Below are 18,184 nucleotides of genomic sequence, written 5' to 3' on the forward strand. Positions count from 1 at the left end.
ATGACAAATAGGCCAACATCTCCAGAACTCATCTGATGGGCAAACTCTTCCAAGGGCTTAAATATGTAGATGGCAGTCTCTAATAGAAACCATTGTGCCTTAGTCAGTGCACTGATTTTCACTTTTAGTGTATACAAAACAATGCATTCATTCTCCAGCAGTTATTGCCGCACGTAATATGTGGATTCCCACATTGTTCTCTATCCTAGAAAGATAGTTCACAGAAACAGCCAGTTCACCAGGTAACCTGTGGGTCTGGAAACAATGATGAGAGAAATTTTTTAAACAGCCAACCAATTTCCAAATGACCAAAAGCATGTATCTCCCCAAGTCTTGCTTAAATGAGATGTTATCAATACCAAGTTACAAGGTAACCTCAGTAGTCCACTCTTCAGTCAATAAAACCATCACCATGTTTAGAGTGCTTTCTCAGAGAACCATGTAGACATGAATGCTAGCAATCTGCCATTTATTGAGCCCATCCAGAAAAGTACTTTATATGGTAGTTTTCCCTCTGCTGGCCTGTTGCAATTAAAAAAAAAACAGGTTAGTTGATATAGTAACTGTGATTATTTGAGTTTTGCCTCTCACACACATGCCACTGTGCTGTGGGAACCTTCTGGGAAGTATGCCCTGTGGGCCACACAAGTGCCCTCTTACACCACCAAACATTCATGCTGTTCATTTTTAACCTGTTCATGCTATTAATTTATAATCTTTTCTTGGATGCACATTCATCCATAGCTCTCTATATCACTCTCTTTCAGTCTGGCTAGATTGAATGGAAAATTTCTTATCAAATAATTTCCTTTCTGCTAGCAGGATCTCCCAGAATTCCCTTACATCTGGGCTGCTCCAGCTCCACTCTTCAGTTTCCAGAGGCAGTTCAAAGCTGCAGCACAGCGTGTACTGGCTATGCCTCCTTCTTTTGCTTGTTGCCAGAGGAGTTATTCCAAAGCCGTGTAGAACTTGTAGAAGGATATGAACAAGATCAAATGCTAACTCATTACATATGTACAGCAGGCAACTGTATGCAGTAACTTTCAGAATAAAAGCTAATCCCATGGCTAACAAGCCAGGATGGGTAGAATTGAGGAGATGCATTCTGGAATAGGGTTGCCTGATGCTTTATAGGCCTACACAATGCAGTGGAAAGCCTGGAAGATCTGAGTGCCTGACACTTTGGGTGGAAGGAAACAATGTGTCTAATTTCATGGATTCTGTACACGAAGTATAAATTGTTAGTGCTCTTCTAATGTCTAAGGTTGCCACAGCTTCTTGGTCAGATGACTTGAAGAGAATGAAGGAAGGATAATCTCCTCAGGAGCATGGATAGAACAGTTCACTTTGGGGAGACATGAATGCAGAGTTCTTAGCACCACCTTGTCATCATGGAACACGCAGTAAAGCTCCTGCATAGATAAGGCTGCCAGCTCTGACACTGGTGTAGCAGACATAAGTGCAACCAGAAAACAGGTTTGGATGGAGAGATTCAATGCTGAAATTGAAGTCAGATGTTGGAAATTGGTCTGACAGCCAGTCTGGCCAATCTGACTCCTCTGAGGAGCCTGGTACTTGGGTACTTCTCTACCAAAGAGCCCGAAGATCCTGCAACTAGAAAGCTACTAATGTCAAAGAAATGTCTACAGAGCTATTTTTAGCATGCTAGTGCAAGTCTGTCAACCTGTGCTGGGACACTCACTCCCAGTTGGAGTGTAGACATACCCTAGGAGGCCCAGTAAATATCTGAAGATGCTGAACTATGGTTGGTCTCATGCACTCTTGCAATATGGAGGTGAGATCATGGATCTTCTGGAATCTTTTGAGTGATGGATAGAGTTTCTCCACTGAGGTGTCTATGTCCACTCTCAGGTGCCTTGGTTGAGGGAATCAAGGAACTCTTTGTGATGTTTATTATGAAGTCATGCATCTGAAGGAGATTCAGTGTCTGAATAGTGGTGTGTGCAGACATAGTCTGGGTCGGAGCTCTAATCAGAATGCCCTGAAATGGGTAAAGATGAGTACTCTGCAATCTAAATCTGGCTATAATTACCACCAGCATCTTTCTAAAGACCCTGAAGGCTTATGAGAAGTCAAATGGGAGCATTCAGTACTGGTAATGGTCTGTGCTGTAAACAAATCCCAGAATATTCTGATGGCACGGATGGCATATGAAGATGTATGTACCAGATCCATTGAGATCCTCTTGCAATAGGGATGACACTGTGGAAGCTAGGATCTCCATCTGGAACTTTTTCTTCTTCATCTACTTGTTCAGCCTCTTGTTGCAGTCAGGGACTCCTCCATTGCACTTCTGAGTAATAAAGAAGATGCAGTAGAACCCTGATCATCTTTCTTCTAAGGAGCAATAGAAGGAACTCCCTAAGTCCAGGAGATGGCAGATCTCATTCTGGATCAGCTCACACTTGGCAGAGTTGCTGGATATGGGAGAATGGATGAAGAAGGGACAGGATGGAGTTCACACCTTGAGGGAGTATCCCTGATTCACCCTCTCTCTTACTCACTTGTCTGTAGTCAGTGCAGACCATTTATCTAAAAAGTGGGAAATTCTCCCTCCTGGAGTCAACTCTGAGCAGAGGCACATTCACACATTGTCATGCTGGGCTCTTGGGGGCTGCAAGGCCACCTCTGGGCTTTCTGCTCATGCCTCGGTTCCAAGACTTGCTCTTGATGTGTCAGGTATCATTCCTCTGATTCTTCTGTGAGGAGGATGGGCTAAAAGAACATCTCCATCTGAAAGTGGGTTTGTACTCCCTTCTTAGAGCACTTAGCACAGAAGGGAGGACCTGCTTTATTTTTTCAGCATTTTCTGTCACTATTTTTTCTAGCTTTTCTCCAAAGAGAAGAGATTCTGTGAACTTAGAGCAGCACATAACTTGTTTGGAGTGAGCATCTATCTTCCATGGATGGAGCCATATATACCTCCTGGCTGCTGAGATGGATGTCCTCGACCTTGGCTGAGAATCTCATTGCGTCTGTTGAGGTGTCAGCCATGAATGCTGTTGCCAGAGAAATTTTCTTAAGTATGGAGCTGGCATCTGGGTGGACTCTGTCATGGCCCTAGAGTCCTCCAGCCATGAGAATAAAGCTCTTGCAAAGTACATGGTTGTGAGGGGCACTCTGAGGAAGCTTCGAAATCCCTTCTGAGGGTGGCTTCCACTTCCATGTCCTCCACCAGGGATGCTTACTGCTGCATCAACTTTTGGGACTTCAGTAATGACATTCTTTGGTTCCTGCAGTTTGTAGAACCTAAGGTTGTGCTTGTTGATATATTTACCTATGTCAGGTTTTTCCCATTCCTCCCTGATCACTTCCTCAGAGGAGGAGTTCAGGGGAATTGCTGTCTCATGGGGCGATTTTCAGGGAAAGTATTTACTTTAAGGCTTATCCTCAGGACTCTGCTCAGGTTAGATTTGGTTTGTGGCCACAACCTTTTTTCATGTGGGCTCAAAATTCTCAGGGGGAAAATTTTGTAGCATTTTTTCCAAGTCCTCAAAAGTGCTTCTTCCTCAGTAGAGGAGGAGAAGTCTGAGTCAGAGGACAAGTGCTTCCTGTATTTATTGTACTATTTCTTCCCTCTTTTTATACTTTTTGGGCTTTTTTGACATTTTGGAGCACTTTGTGGGTGTTATTGCCCTGTTGTGGTCAAGAGTGCAGCATTTTGCAGCTTGGCTTGTACAGAGACTAGAGCCCTCTAGAAACACCTTCCTCTGAGTCCTCCCCTTCAGGGTCCCACTCCACCTGAGTGGGGGAGGAAAGGGTCTCATTATCAAAGTTCCCTGACTCAGATTAGGAGGGAAGTTGGGCAGGCGATGAACTCTGATTTTCCTCCCAAGGCGCTCAAGACTGATTTCAAGACTTGGAAAGGAGGGACTGGTAGCCCCACACGGGTCTGCAGCCCCATGTGACCCCAGGACTTATCTCCTGGATCATCTGGATGAAGTCCGCCTAAGAGCCTCTCCCTGTTCTCCTCTGTGTATCCTGGTCATGTTTTTCTGTGGAAGAGTCATGCCTGTCTGCCTCAAAACTCTGTGCCATAGCTGAGGTCAGCTGGCTGGGAGCAGGCTGGGCAGAATTTGCCCTCTGCTGAGCCTGGGAATGTTCCCTCAAATATAAACCAACTTTTGGACTTTGCCCAGTGCTTGAACAGCTGTTCTGCCAAAGAGAACAGCAGAGATTAGCAGTAAGGTGCTTTAGTGAAGGTCTAGGTGGCCACGACACAGCACAAACCCTGAACCAGGAAGCAAGGAGGAGGCTTGGAACAAAGAAAAAAACTCACTACTGCACCAAAATGGCTAAAGGATAATAAAAGCAAAAGAAAAAGATGGAAGCAAATGCACCACCACTTGACTTCTGCCAGGGAGGCAGGAGAAGATATGGTGGCAAGCAGGAGGAGGCGGCGGCATGGTCAGCACGCACAGTGCCATAGCTTTGAACAACCTCTGGAAACTGTAGAGTGGTGTGAGCAGCTCAGACATAACAGAAATGTGGGGGATGCTGGGATGCAGAAATTCTAAATTCTTAGTGCTCTCTAGTCATCATTGTTCTGGTGTTTTTATTAGTAAGCAGATCCCAGTCTGCTTGGAATTTATAAATTAAAAAAAACCCTTAAAACTCCACCCAGAAACTAGTACCTGTAGTGCAAATGGTGTTATATTGTCACAGGATACTGCACTTAAAGAGGCAGTCAAGTCCTGCACTACCTTAAGTTTCCAAATGAGTTCATGATATTGGTGAATACAAACCGGGGTGATAGCTAAACAGTTTGTAGTCTAATCTCAGGTTGACCAAAGTATGAGTAATGAGAGTGAGATCCATATAAGAAATCATTGCAGTCATTTAACCAAGCACAAATGGGGGAAAAATTAGTCCTGTTCAGACTAACAGACCTTCAGATAGTATGAAGACCTAACAGAACCCCTGTAACTGAAGGCAGGTGCACACCCATAATCAATGAATTGATGTCTTCTGGTGCTTCTCCCAGACTTCTAGAATCACTTCAGCTTCACCTGAACTGACCCTCAACTACCTAGCTTTCCTTCACATCCCAGTGTCAACCAGAAATCTCTGAAGATGTCCAATCTTCCACTTCTTGTCAGCTTCTTTTTTGTGTTTAAGATCAGCAAGGATTTCACTGTTAAGTCAAGCTGGTCACCTGCCATATTTACTACTCTTTCTACACATCGGGATGGTTTGTCCCTGTAATTTCAATAAGGATTCTTTAAAATGCAGCCAGCTTTCTTGGACTCTTAACCTCCTCATGTTATTCTCCCAGGGGATCCTGCCCATCAGTTCCCTGAGGGAGTCAAAGTCTGCTTTTCTGAAGTCCAGGGTCCATATTCTGCTGCTCTCCTTTATTCTTTGTGTCAGGATCCTGAACTCGACCATCTCATGGTCACTGCCTCCTAGGTTCCCCTCCACTTTTGCTTCCCCTACTAATTCTTCCCGGTTTGTGAGCAGCAGGTCAAGAAGAGCTCTGCCCCTAGTTGGTTCCTGCAGCACTTGCACCAGGAAATTGTCCCCTACACTTTCCAAAAACTTCCTGGATTTTCTGTGCACCGTTGATTTGCTCTCCCAGTAGATATCAGGGTGATTGAAGGCTCCCATGAGAACCAGGGCCTGCGATCTAGTAACTGCTGTTAGTTGCTGGAAGAAAGCCTCGTCCACCTCATCCCCCTGGTCTGGTGGTCTATAGCAGACTCCCACCACGACATCACTCTTATTGCTCACACTTCTAAACTTAATCCAGAGACTCTCAGGTTTTTCTCCAGTTTCATACTGGAGTTCTGAGCAGTCATACTACTCTCTTACATACAGTGCAGCTCCCCCACCTTATCTGCCCTGCATGTCCTTCCTGAACAGTTTATATCCATCCATGACAGTACTCCATATGATTAGAGTTCTGAAGTTCTTTAAACTGGCTTCATTATCAATAATTAAGGCACTAACTGATATTTTTAAATTATTGCTCCCATTTTCAAGCAAGATCTTTCATCTGTTTGGAAGAGGGCCAGAATAGTTCCTGATCTAAAGGAAAAAGTAAAAAAAAAAAAAAAAAAAAAAAAAAAAACCCAGTATTGATAGACACACATTCTGGTTTGACAAAAAATACTTGAAAAAGGTCATGTTCACAGATCTCAAACACCTGCAGTAGTAGACTCTTCTGATAACAACATAGTCAAACTTCAGAGCTTGTCATTTTGCCGACACAGCTCTCCACTTAACATCATCAATGACATCTCTAATTCAATAGATGAGGAACATAGTTGCAGGAGCAATTTTTATCAACCATAAATACTCCAACAACTCAGAGATTGTAGGCTCATAGGTGACTCCATGAAGAGGTTTGCAGATTACTTGAGAAATTATACACAACTGCTCTGATATAGGAGCTTTTCAAATGGAGGAGCCTCAGGGATCTATTCTTAGGCCTCTATTTTCATTTTTTCTTTAATATTTTATTACATTATTTTAAAATAATGTAACGCAAAGAGAAAGACATCAGAAGTACCAAGAAATATATAAATATGAGGTCAATAAACAATTCAACAGCTCTTTGAAGACATTTAAATGACCTTCCAAATAAAAAGACAACAATATATATGAAATATAAACCTTTAAAAGACAGTTAATATCGTAAGCAAAATTCAACCACGTTGGTAATATTGATTTAGCAGTCTTAATTTTTTTAAATTACCTCCACAGATCACAGAGTAAAAGAATAGTAAACAGAACAAAAAGATATGTTAAATAAAACAAAAACAGGAAGAATGAACAGATGAGTGAATAAGTAAATAGAATGGTACTACTCCATCAAACCCTCACTAAGCGAGCACTAACACTGCAAATTGATATGGTGCAGGGCCAGAAGCACAGATTGGTGGGATCACATCATCACACAGACCTGAGATGACCAGCAGTGCAACCAGAATGTTCACAGGAAGAAAGTTACATTTCTGGTGCTTTCTGCGCAGCTTGCCCCGACCCTCCAGCATAACAACACGAGGACACCTTGCCAGTCCAGAAGTGGGCTGCTATAGCTGTCTGGAAGCTGGCTACCCTTGACTTCTATGGGTCTGTTGCTAACCAGTTTGGGGTTGAGAAGTTGCCTGTGGGTAAAGTGGTACTGGAAGTTTCTGAGGCAATCAGGGGTGCAGTTTACCACAAGGTGGCAGGCATAAAAGATATTCCTGAAGTAACTGCTAGCTTTGCGAGAATAGGGTTTCCAGACTGTGCTGGGGACCTTGGTGGGACTCATGTGCCCATAGTTCCCCCTCTTCAAGGAACACATGGTACATAAACTGCAAAACGTACTACTCCATTCTTATTCAGGTCCCCGAAAACCAGATAGATCCATTTATATATATCAACATGGACTGCACTGGGAAAGTTCATGATGCCAAGGTTTTTCGCTGAGCAGATGTCTACATTCATGGACAGGCTGGGACACTAATCTGATCAAATTAAATCGTTATAAATGGAGTTACTGTCCCCAGCATTCTTCTGGGGGATCCCATGTACTTCCTTTTGCCTTGGCTTGTGAAACCTGATTTCAGAGGCCCTGGCAAAAGACGGTTTAATTATGCTCTCAGCAGGTGTAGACTGGTTGTTGAATGTGCTTTTGGCAGACTGAAATCTCATTTGAGATATTTACGGACATGTTTGGATGCCAGTGTCATCACTGCTGTCTGAATTACTGCGGCTTGCTGTACCCTTCACAATCTTTGTGAAGCCAGAGGTGAGCCATTTCCCCCTGAATGCACCTATGACAGTGAGGGGCCACTGAATTGATACACTCAGTTAGAAAGTGCACCTACCATAGCTTGAGCTGGATGCACCAGGGCCACAGAAGTCAGAGATGCTTTGTGCCCCCACATTATGGACTTGCATGGCCCAATGAAAGAGGGGGATGAATATCTTTATTAACATACCTGTGGAAGCTCGGTCTGGGGATCATTAATTTGGGAAGCAAGTTCAGTGCATTGGCGGGGGGACTTGATTGCCATGTAATATACTTTTGAATGATAAGGCCATTTATGAAATATGTGGTGCTGGTGGGGATTTACAGTATGGATTCATATAAAGAAGTGATTGGTGTGTGGACTGAGGTACCTAACTGTATAGAGGAATAGGGTTTGCATACTAATTTCTAATTGTTCCAGATCATTTGTTTACCTTTATTATTTTAAATACACTTATGATATAGGAAGTGATAGCAATACATAAAAAGCTTTATTTATAAATAAGTATTAGAAAAAGTACAACATTCAACCATGGCCAGGCAGGCCATCTGTGATTATCACACCAAAACACCAGTAACAACACAACCTAACAGAAAAAACAAAACAAACAAAAAGTGCCTGAACAAGTGTAAACAGTGAAACCAAGTACAAGATGGAAACCCCCTACCATTGCAAATTCCTTGCCTCCCTTCCCCATTCTCCTTTCCCTTCTTTCTCCATTTGCTGTGCACTTGACATGATGGGAGAGGGGTAGAAGCATCCACAGAGTAGGAGGCAAATATGGAGGACAGCATGGGGCAATGTTGCCCTGCCCAGCCAGTCATGGAGCCCGATTGAATGGGCTACCCAGCCATGAAGTTTTCCAAGCTGTTTCTGGACTGAATCCCAAAATACCATGCAGGCCATGTTGTGGGTGATGCAGCAGGAGCAGTTGCAGCCATTATTGATATCAGCCTCTCAAACAGTTCTTTCTGCTGAGCTCTGTCTTCCTTCCTTAGCCACCTTTCCTGTTCTAGGAACTGTGGAGCAAGTGCCTGCTCCCACACTGAACCCTGTCCTCAAGCTGTGCAGCCAGTCTCAGCCTTGTCTCTTGCCATGCTTTTGCTCTAGCCATAGGTCCTTCTGGTTTTGATACTGGACTACTTGGTGGCCCTGTCCAGAACTTGTCAGAAAGGGGTCATGGTGCAATGAAGTTTGAGAACCGCTTCCCTATATCTTTCCTTGGCTCATCCAGTCTCCTCCCATATTTGTGTGTGCACCCTTAAAGCAGTTTCTGTGGTGCCTGAGAGGTACTGTGTTTCCCGCTGCACAGATCTGGACATTCGCTCTCTCTCCCTCTGTTCTGTTAAAAAAAAATGTATCATTAGCTTTTTTTGAGACAGTGTCACATTGTTGACTTAATGTATTCTCTACACTGACTGGCTTCACTGAGAGTTGCAGGCCCTAATAGGACACTTGGATAAGTATAAATTGATAAGGTCAGACACCAACACATCTTTGTGCCTCTTTAACCTGTACCATTTATTTGAATGAGTTAATAAAACTGTGGCTAGAAAAGGACCCAATGGATAAAATGTTCTTATATTTTCCAAGGGCTATTGACAAGTATCTATTAAGGAAAATAAATAACCATAGCAAAAGAGATACAGGCTTGTTGTTGATTAAAAACTGGTTAAGCAACAGGAAGCATATTTTTAATAAATGGCTGCTCCCAAGAATGAAGAGAAGTTCCCTGCAGAATATTGCAGGGATCTGTATCAGAATCACTATTTGTTTTATTGAATTTTGTTTTTTAGAAGGAAGTGGACAATAAATGGTGAAATCTTCCAGTGATACAAAAATAGTCTAGTTAAAAAATGTAAAAAGAACTATGGGAAAATTCAGAAGGATTGAATTGCATAATGTATTGACCATTGCATACATGCATGTCAGGCATTTGTACTCTGAGGAATTAGAGCCATTATTAGTGGATCACAGATATATGGAGGTTCTTTGAAGTATGTGGTATTCCACACATGGATACATGTGCATACTGTGCACCTGAGATTGAAGATTTCTAGTGTGCATTGGTCCATGCCTGCATAGATATTTTCCTCATGCTCTGAAACAAGGACATAGGGGACAATGAGGACCGACTCTTCTCCAGTTCCTCTCTCACTGCAAATCAGAAGAATCTGAAGCAGAGGAGAAGGAGAGTGGGTAGTGCAATACAGATGGGCACTGAAGAACCTCAGTTTCTTCTTTGAGGGTGGGTCCTTTAAACTGGTGTCGGGGTGTGTGAGGATGCATAGATGCTTGTAATATTGCAGTCCCAATAGCCATATCTACAAATGAGTAATTTTTTTTAACATATGTATGGAGCATTGGGTAGCCTCTCTACAGATACCCAGAATAGCTACTCTTGAAGAGATGCCATTGAGATTGCTTGTGCTGTAGTGGAACGGGTTTTCACCCTACCCACGGGAAGAATACGCACCAGTTGGTAATTCAGAAAAATGCAGCCGTAGATACTCTTAGAGTATCTTTGAGCAGATAATGCATGTCATCACGACCATTTCACAATCGAGACAAATAATCTGGGTTATTTTCTAGTCAAGTTCATCCTTTGTAGGTAGAATGCCAGAGTTCATCTAACATCCAGAGAGGAAAGTGTCATCTCCTCACTGGAAGCATGAGGTTTCAGTAAGAAGACCTGTAATTGGATAGGTTGCTTTTTGTGAAACTCAGAAATTACTTTTGGGATGAATTTCAGCTGACGGCAAAGGGAAACCTTCTCCTTATGTATAATAGGATGTTAGTCCTCCATGGGTGCTCCCAGTTCAATCACCTTTCTAGGTGATGTAATGGCAGCTAAAAAAGTGACTTCCACATGAAGATGGGTCATAGAACATGTGGTCAGTGGTTCAAATAGTGGTCTGGTAAGTATTGACAGTATCACAATGAGGTCTCTTTGTAGTGCAGCTGTCACCGCTGGTGGGAAGGTCCTAAATAGACCCTTCAAGAATCTAATTATTGTTGGGTGAGTAAAAATGGAGTGTCCTTATACCGGAGGATGGAAGGCACTGATTGCTTCTAGACAGACCCGAAGCACTACTCTAATGGAAATCCCTGACGTTTTCAGTGACAGGAGATAGTCTAACATAGCAGGGATTACTGCAAATTCTGGAGATGACTGGTTATGTTGCACCCAGTGAAACTAGTGCCTGCATTTAGCCAGATAACATTTTCTGATGGAGGCTTTCATACTTTGATCTAGAATAGACTGAACAGCCTTTAAGCATGAATGTTCCATATCTGTGGCCTTTCCAAATACCAGGCCATGAGATGAAGGGGGTCTGAGTTGAGTTGTCTGGTCTTGCTGTTACCCTGAGTTAATAGATCTGGGAAGAGTCAGATGCTGATGGGAGGATGGATTGACATTCATAGAAGACCCCAAAACCAGAACTGTCTGAGCCAGTTGGGTGCTGTGAGATTTATTGTATCAAATCTTCTGCAGAACTTGTGGTAACAGAGGGATGGGAGGAAAGGCATGTCTGATAACAGAAAGGCATCACCCCTGGAGCCATAGACCAGGGCTGGCCTGGAGCAATAAAGGGTGAACTTCTTATTCATTTAGAATGCAAATGGTTCCCAGTATTGTGTTCTCCATTGTGTGAAGATCTCATTCAGGACAGGACTGTGTATCTCCCATTCACGGTTTGTGGAGAAGTACCTACTGAGATTATCTGCTAAGGAATTCTGTGTGCCTGGTAGGTATGTAGCCAAGAAAATTATGTGGTTTTTGATGCACCAATTCCATAAATTGACTGCTTCTACAGAGAGGAAAGGACTGCTTCTACAGAGAGGAAACAATACTCCACACTGTTTGTTTATATAAAAGACAGTTGTCATCTTGTTTGACATTATTTGGACATGGCAGGTTCGATTCAGTGAGAGCAATGCATTGCAGGTTAGATGGACTGCTCTAAGCTCTACTAGGTTGATATGTATCCTTGCCTTCTGAGGAGGCCAAGTGCCTTGTGGAGTGTGGTTGTCCCGATGAGGTCTCCATCCAATCCTTTATTCATCTGTGGCAATGGTCACATTGGAGATGGGTGTTGTCATAAATATAAAGGGAAGGGTAAACCCCTTTAAAATCCCTCCTGGCCAGAGGAAAAATCCTCTCACCTGTAAAGGGTTAAGAAACTAAAGGGGACCTCGCTGGCACCTGACCAAAATGACCAATGAGGAGACAAGATACTTTCAAAAGCTGGGAGGAGGGAGAGAAACAAAGGGTCTGTGTCTGTCTGTATGCTGCTTTTGCCGGGGATAGAACAGGAATGGAGTCTTAGAACTTTTAGTAAGTAATCTAGCTAGGTATGTGTTAGATTATGATTTCTTTAAATGGCTGAGAAAAGAACTGTGCTGAATAGAATGACTATTCCTGTCTGTGTACCTTTTTTGTAACTTAAGGTTTTGCCTAGAGGGATTCTCTATGTTTTGAGTCTAATTACCCTGTAAGGTATCTACCACCCTGATTTTACAGAGGTGATTCCTTTACTTCTATTAAAAGTCTTCTTGTAAGAAAACTGAATGCTTTTTCATTGGTCTCAGATCCAAGGGTTTGGGTCTGTGGTCACCTATGCAAATTGGTGAGGATTTTTACCAAACCTTCCCCAGGAAGGGGTGCAAGGGTTGGGAGGATTTTGGGGGGAAAGACGTGTCCAAACTATGTTTCCCAGTAAACCCAGTTAAAGTTTGGTGGTGGCAGTGGAAATTCCAAGAGCAAAGGGTAAAATTAATTTGTACCTTGGGGAAGTTTTAACCTAAGCTGGTAAAAGTAAGCTTAGGAGGTTTTCATGCAGGTCCCCACATCTGTACCCTAGAGTTCAGAGTGGGGAAGGAACCTTGACAGGGGCCAAAAGCATTAACATGACTCAGTCACTGTCCAACATTAAACAGTGTTAAACAAGGTCCACAGTTTGCTGTACAGAGACCTCAGCCAGCTTAGTAACATGGCAAACACACCATTAAACATCCTTTTAACATTTTATTAACAATAAACAAAAGGAGGAAAACCAGTTAAGCATTTAAAATGCAACATACTAAATAAGGTTTTCATTTTAACAATATCCCTTGTTCCCTTTCCCTTTAGCTGGAGAGTTTTTAGAAAAACAAACAAACACTGTTTGTCTGTCTTTTTTGGTAATAACTGTCTTTTTTTTGGAGGGAAGGGAAGAGAAGTTAGCTGAGATAAGCTGGAGTGATTGCTACTGTTGTTAAAGTCTGATCCTGTTTCATCTCAGGTGGTGTTTAGCATTCAGCTGGAGCTGGTAGTGGTGGCAATATCACCTGAGTCCCTCTCTCTGGCCCAATCTGGTCAGGATGTCCCACAGGATTAGGGAAGAAGGTCTGGGATACGAGGAAATGGAGGACGTGGCATCCTTGATTGTGAAGATCACTCAAGTAGCCTTTATATGTTCTTCCATATTTTCCCCCCAAAGTCTCTTTCTTTAGGGACCCAAAAGGGAGCGATGGGTGGAATTGCCCATCCTATTATTACTTTGTCCACCAATTAGGCCTCATTTCTGACACACCAATTTTGGTAATTCACTCATTAGTAGACCCACATTTTCTTGTTTAACAAGCATGATCTTAACACAGTCCGTGAGTTAAGTGTCTTTTTGTTTAGACTAGTTCAGGTTTTTTTGTCTCATTTTTGTACCTTTTCCTATCAGCATTTGTTGTTATTGGTTACTGTGACATCTTATGAGCTTTCACATACTTTGTACAGCTGAGCTCACAAAAGTAAATTTGGAAGCTCAATTATAACAACAGTACTCTGAACTGGTAGTGTGCTTGTCCTACCAGAAACCTGAGGAACCTTCTGTGGGACAGATGAATATCCATATGGAAATAAGTGTCTTTCAGGTCAACAGCTGTGAAACACATTCCCTCCTGTAGGGAGTGGGTTATTGATACCAGTATAACCATTAAGAATTTAGATTTGCTAATAAAAATGTTTAATTGCCAAAGGTCAAGAATGGATCTCCAGCCTCTATTTTTCTTGGAGACTATGCAATATGGAGAATAAAACCCTTTCCTTAAGTTCTGAGGTGGCACTTGTTCTATGGTTCAAAGATGGTTAAAGATAGGAAACAAAGGGTAGGAATGAATGGTCAGTTTTCACAATGGAGAGAGGCAAATAGTGCGGTCCCCCAAGGATCTGTACTGTGACCTGTGCTGTTCAATGATCTGGAAAAGAGAGTGGAAAATTAGGTGGCAAAATATGCAGATAATACAAAATTATTCAAGATAGCTAAGTGCAAAGCTGACTGCAAAGAGTTACTAGAGGATCTCACTAAGCTGAGTGACTGGGCAACAAAATGGCAGATGAAATTCAATGTTGATAAGTGCAACGTAAGGCACATTGGAAAAAATAATCCCAACTATACATTCAAAATGATGGGGTCTAAATTAGCTGTTACCAGTCAAGCAAGAAATCTTGGAGCCATTGTGGACAGTTCTCTGAAACCATCTCCTCAAAGTGCAGTGGCAGTCTAAAAAGCTAACAGAAAGTTAGGAACCATTAGGAAAAGGATAGATAATAAAACAAAAAATATAATAATGCCACTACATGAATCCCTGGTATGCACACACCTTGAATACTGAATGTAGTTCTGGTCACCCCATCTCAAAAAAGACATATTAGAATTGTAAAAGGTACAGAGAAGAGCAATGAAAATAATTAGAGATATGGAATAGCGTCCATATGAGAAGAAATTAAAAAGACTGGGACTGTTCATCTTAGAAAAGAGTCGACTAAGGGGAGATATGATAAGGGTCTATAAAATCATGACAGGTACAGAGAAAGTGAATACAGAAGTGCTATTTACCCCTCCCATAACACGAGAAGCAGGGGTCACACAATGAAATTAATAGGCAGCAGGTTTAAAACAAACAAAAGGAGGTGCTTCTTCATACAACACACAGTCAACCCATAGAACTCATTGCCAAGGGATGTTCAGAAAACCAAAAGTATAACTGGGTTCAAAAAAGAATTAGATAAATTCATGGGGGATAGGTTCATCAATGGTTATTAGCCAAGATGGTCAGGGATGCAGCCCCATGCTCCAGGTGTGGTAAACCTCCAACTGCCAGAAACTGCAGCTGAATGACAGGGGATGGATCACTTGAAATTGTTCTGTTCTGTTCATTTCCTCTGAAGTATCTGGCACTGGCCACTGTTAGAGACAGGATACTGGGCTAGATAGACCATTGGTCTGACCCAATATGGCTCTTATGTTTTGTGGCCCTTTGCTGAAGGAGGGAATCTCCCAACAGAATCTCCTCATGAGAATGGTTCCTGAAGAGAGGGTTGGAAGGGGGCCTCTATAGAGTAGCCACAGTGAATGATTTCTAGTACCTATTTGTCTGTTGTGACAGCTGGGGACAAAGAGGGTGAGGCAGCCACCAAAAGTTGAAGGGGGGGGAGCAGTAGTGGCATCAATGGGAGTAGGGGATTTTATTGTCCTATCAAAAATAACCCCTAGATGGTGGATGGGTGTGAACAGTTGCAGTTGTGTTAGCAGGAGCTGCATTTCTAGACCCTTTCACCCTCTGGTGTTTGTGTAGTGGTTTGGATGAGTGATGGTGGTAGAACAGTTGGGGAAGAGGTCTTGGCTTATACACCTGTTTATGATGTTTTCTGTTTGGAGCTGGGGTGTAAATGCTCAGGGAGCAGAGGGTTATTCTAGAGAGTCTTTAATGGAGTGTAGAGACTCAACAGTCTTCTCATTAAATAAATTAGAATAATTGAAAGGCAAGCCCTCTATGATATTTTGAATCTCCTTGGGGAAGCCTGAGGAGTGCAGCCAAGACTCACTCCTCATGATTAATCCCATGGTAATCCTTTAATTGCAGTGTCTGCTGCATCCACTGAATCCCGAGGGGACATTTGGGGCACTAGTATGCCTTTGTCAATGAGGACCTGGAATTGGGCCCTGACCCCTAAGGGAGTTTGTCCTTGAAGTCCAAACTTGCTAACAAAGCTTGGTAGTTAGCAATATGAAACTGAAGATAACACCTTCCTCTGTAGAAGGTCAAGTTGCTTAGATTCCTTGTCTGCTGGTGTAGCCTTGGGATGCTGTAATCCAGACCTTTCAGTGGTTGCTTGCACCACCGGGGAGTTGGGTGCTGGGTGTGTGAAGAGGAACTCTGCTCCTTTGGCTGATACAAACTAGAGCCTGGTAGCCCTTTTTGGAGTTGGGGCATAGAAGGCCTGAGTGTGCCAGAATACCCTGGCTGGTTCCATGATACCCTGGCTGGTTCCATGATGTCCTCGTTTACTGGAAGGGCTACTCTACTGGGACCAGATTGTTATAAAATGTCAAGGAGCTGATACTGAGTATCCTGGACATTCTCTAGTGTACCTGGAGGTAATTTGCCACTCTCTCCATAGGCTCCTGATACTTCTTGTAGTCATCAGGCAGGGATGGCAAAGATGGGGTAACTGCCTCATCGGGTGAGGAAGATGAAACCATTGGTACCTGTAGATCCAGGTTGGTCTCTTCTCCCTCTGACTGCAATGGAACTGGTAGATGTTGTGTGGGAGAGGTACGTTGGGACTTATGGATGGAACCAGGACGTCTGTCATAGGGATCACAGTAAAGCCAATATGAAGGGTCAACTGGTTGAGGGGAACCCCACAGCATCTGGTACCGTCTTAGGTAGTCATATCTAGGTGGAGGATGGACCCCAGATCTTCTCGAGTCTCTGTCCGAACTTGCCTCCCTACATGGGAGTGAAGGAATATTTGGAACCTCTGACTCCTCCAAAGAGAAGGTCAGTTCATGCTCAATCAGCAGAGCTGTCAGTACCAGTGGGTAAAAGCTCCTGTCTATAAAATGAAGAGAGAAACATTCCTGTCTCTTCAAATTAGTTTCCTTTTCTGTTGTCACAGTGTCTCTCAGGAGTTTCTAACCAAAAGAAGAAGAGACTGAAGATAAGGAAGGGAGAACATATCCTCCAATGAAGTGTAAGTTTTGGTTTGTTCTTGGGTCCAGGGCATTCCAATAGTCAGGACTGATGGAACCTTGGCATCCATGGTCATCATGGATGGCAGGCCTTTATGGGGACAGGTTGGTACTTATGAAGAGACTACCTGGGAGCTCTTAGATGATGTAGGTAGGCATCAATACATAGACTTATGAATTAGAGCTGATGTCGGTACTGGCAGATTCTTTCTCCTTTGCACATTGCCCTCAGGAGGGTTTAAGTGAGCATTAGTCCTTATGTCCTGAATATGAGGACTCACCCAACTTGGATGCAGTGGGAGGGATGCCTTCTTTTGGAAACAGACCTGGAAGGAGATCTGTCCTTATGCGTATCAGAGTGACCCTTACTCTCATTAAAAGACCTGAATGACAATTCCTTGGGCTTGGTTAGCTTTAGCTTGCACTCCTGAGCTTGTGTTCAGAGGGGCATTGCTCATCAGTTAAGGCTGATATACAGAGAGGTCTCCCTGGCCCAAATCAGACTCATAACCTTCTCATAAGATATTTTCTCAGCCAGAGCTCTCATGTCTTAAGGGTTTGAGGGGGAGATGAGCAACAAATACTCCCAGACAATAACAGGTTTCAGAGTAGCAGCCGTGTTAGGCTGTATTCGCAAAAAGAAAAGGAGTACTTGTGGCACCTTAGAGACTAACAAATTTATCTGAGCATAGTTTACGTGAGCTACAGCTCACTTCATCGGATGCATCCGATGCAAATGCATCCGATGAAGTGAGCTGTAGCTCACGAAATCTTATGCTCAAATAAATTTGTTAGTCTCTAAGGTGCCACAAGTACTCCTTTTCTTTTTCCCAGACAATAGTGGCAGCTTTGGTGCTTGTCACTGAGGAGACGAAGCAGGATGTATAATTCTTAAACCTTGGTCTCTGGGCATAATATCTGTCTCTGGGCATAGTATCTGTCCACAAGGTGTCACTCCCTGAGGTGGGCAGAAACTAAAGGCTTGTCTCCACTTATCGAGGGATCGACGTGTGGCGATCAATCTATCGGGGTAGTGAAGACCCACTAAATCGACTGCCAGTTGCTCTCCTGTAGACTCTGGTAGTCCACTGGAAGGAGAATCATAAGGTAAGTTGACGGGAGAGTTTCTCCCTTCGACCTAGCATGGTGTCGACCCTGCAATAAGTCGACCTAAGGTACAGTTATTCATTTAGCTAAGGTTATTCATGTAGCTGGAGTTGCGTAATTTAGGTGGATTTAGCCCCAGGGTGTAGACCTGCCCTAAATTATATGCTATACTATACTAAGATTAAAAACTCTAACTATACTAAAATACTAAAAACTATTTACAGGTTTGAAGAAGAAGGAAGCACAGGGAAAATCCCTGGACACAGAGGGTTCTGACTCAGGCCATGCAGAGGTAAGAAG

The sequence above is a fragment of the Chelonia mydas genome, chromosome 2 (assembly GCF_015237465.2).
Source record: "Chelonia mydas isolate rCheMyd1 chromosome 2, rCheMyd1.pri.v2, whole genome shotgun sequence".
Classification (NCBI taxonomy): Eukaryota; Metazoa; Chordata; order Testudines; family Cheloniidae; genus Chelonia; species Chelonia mydas.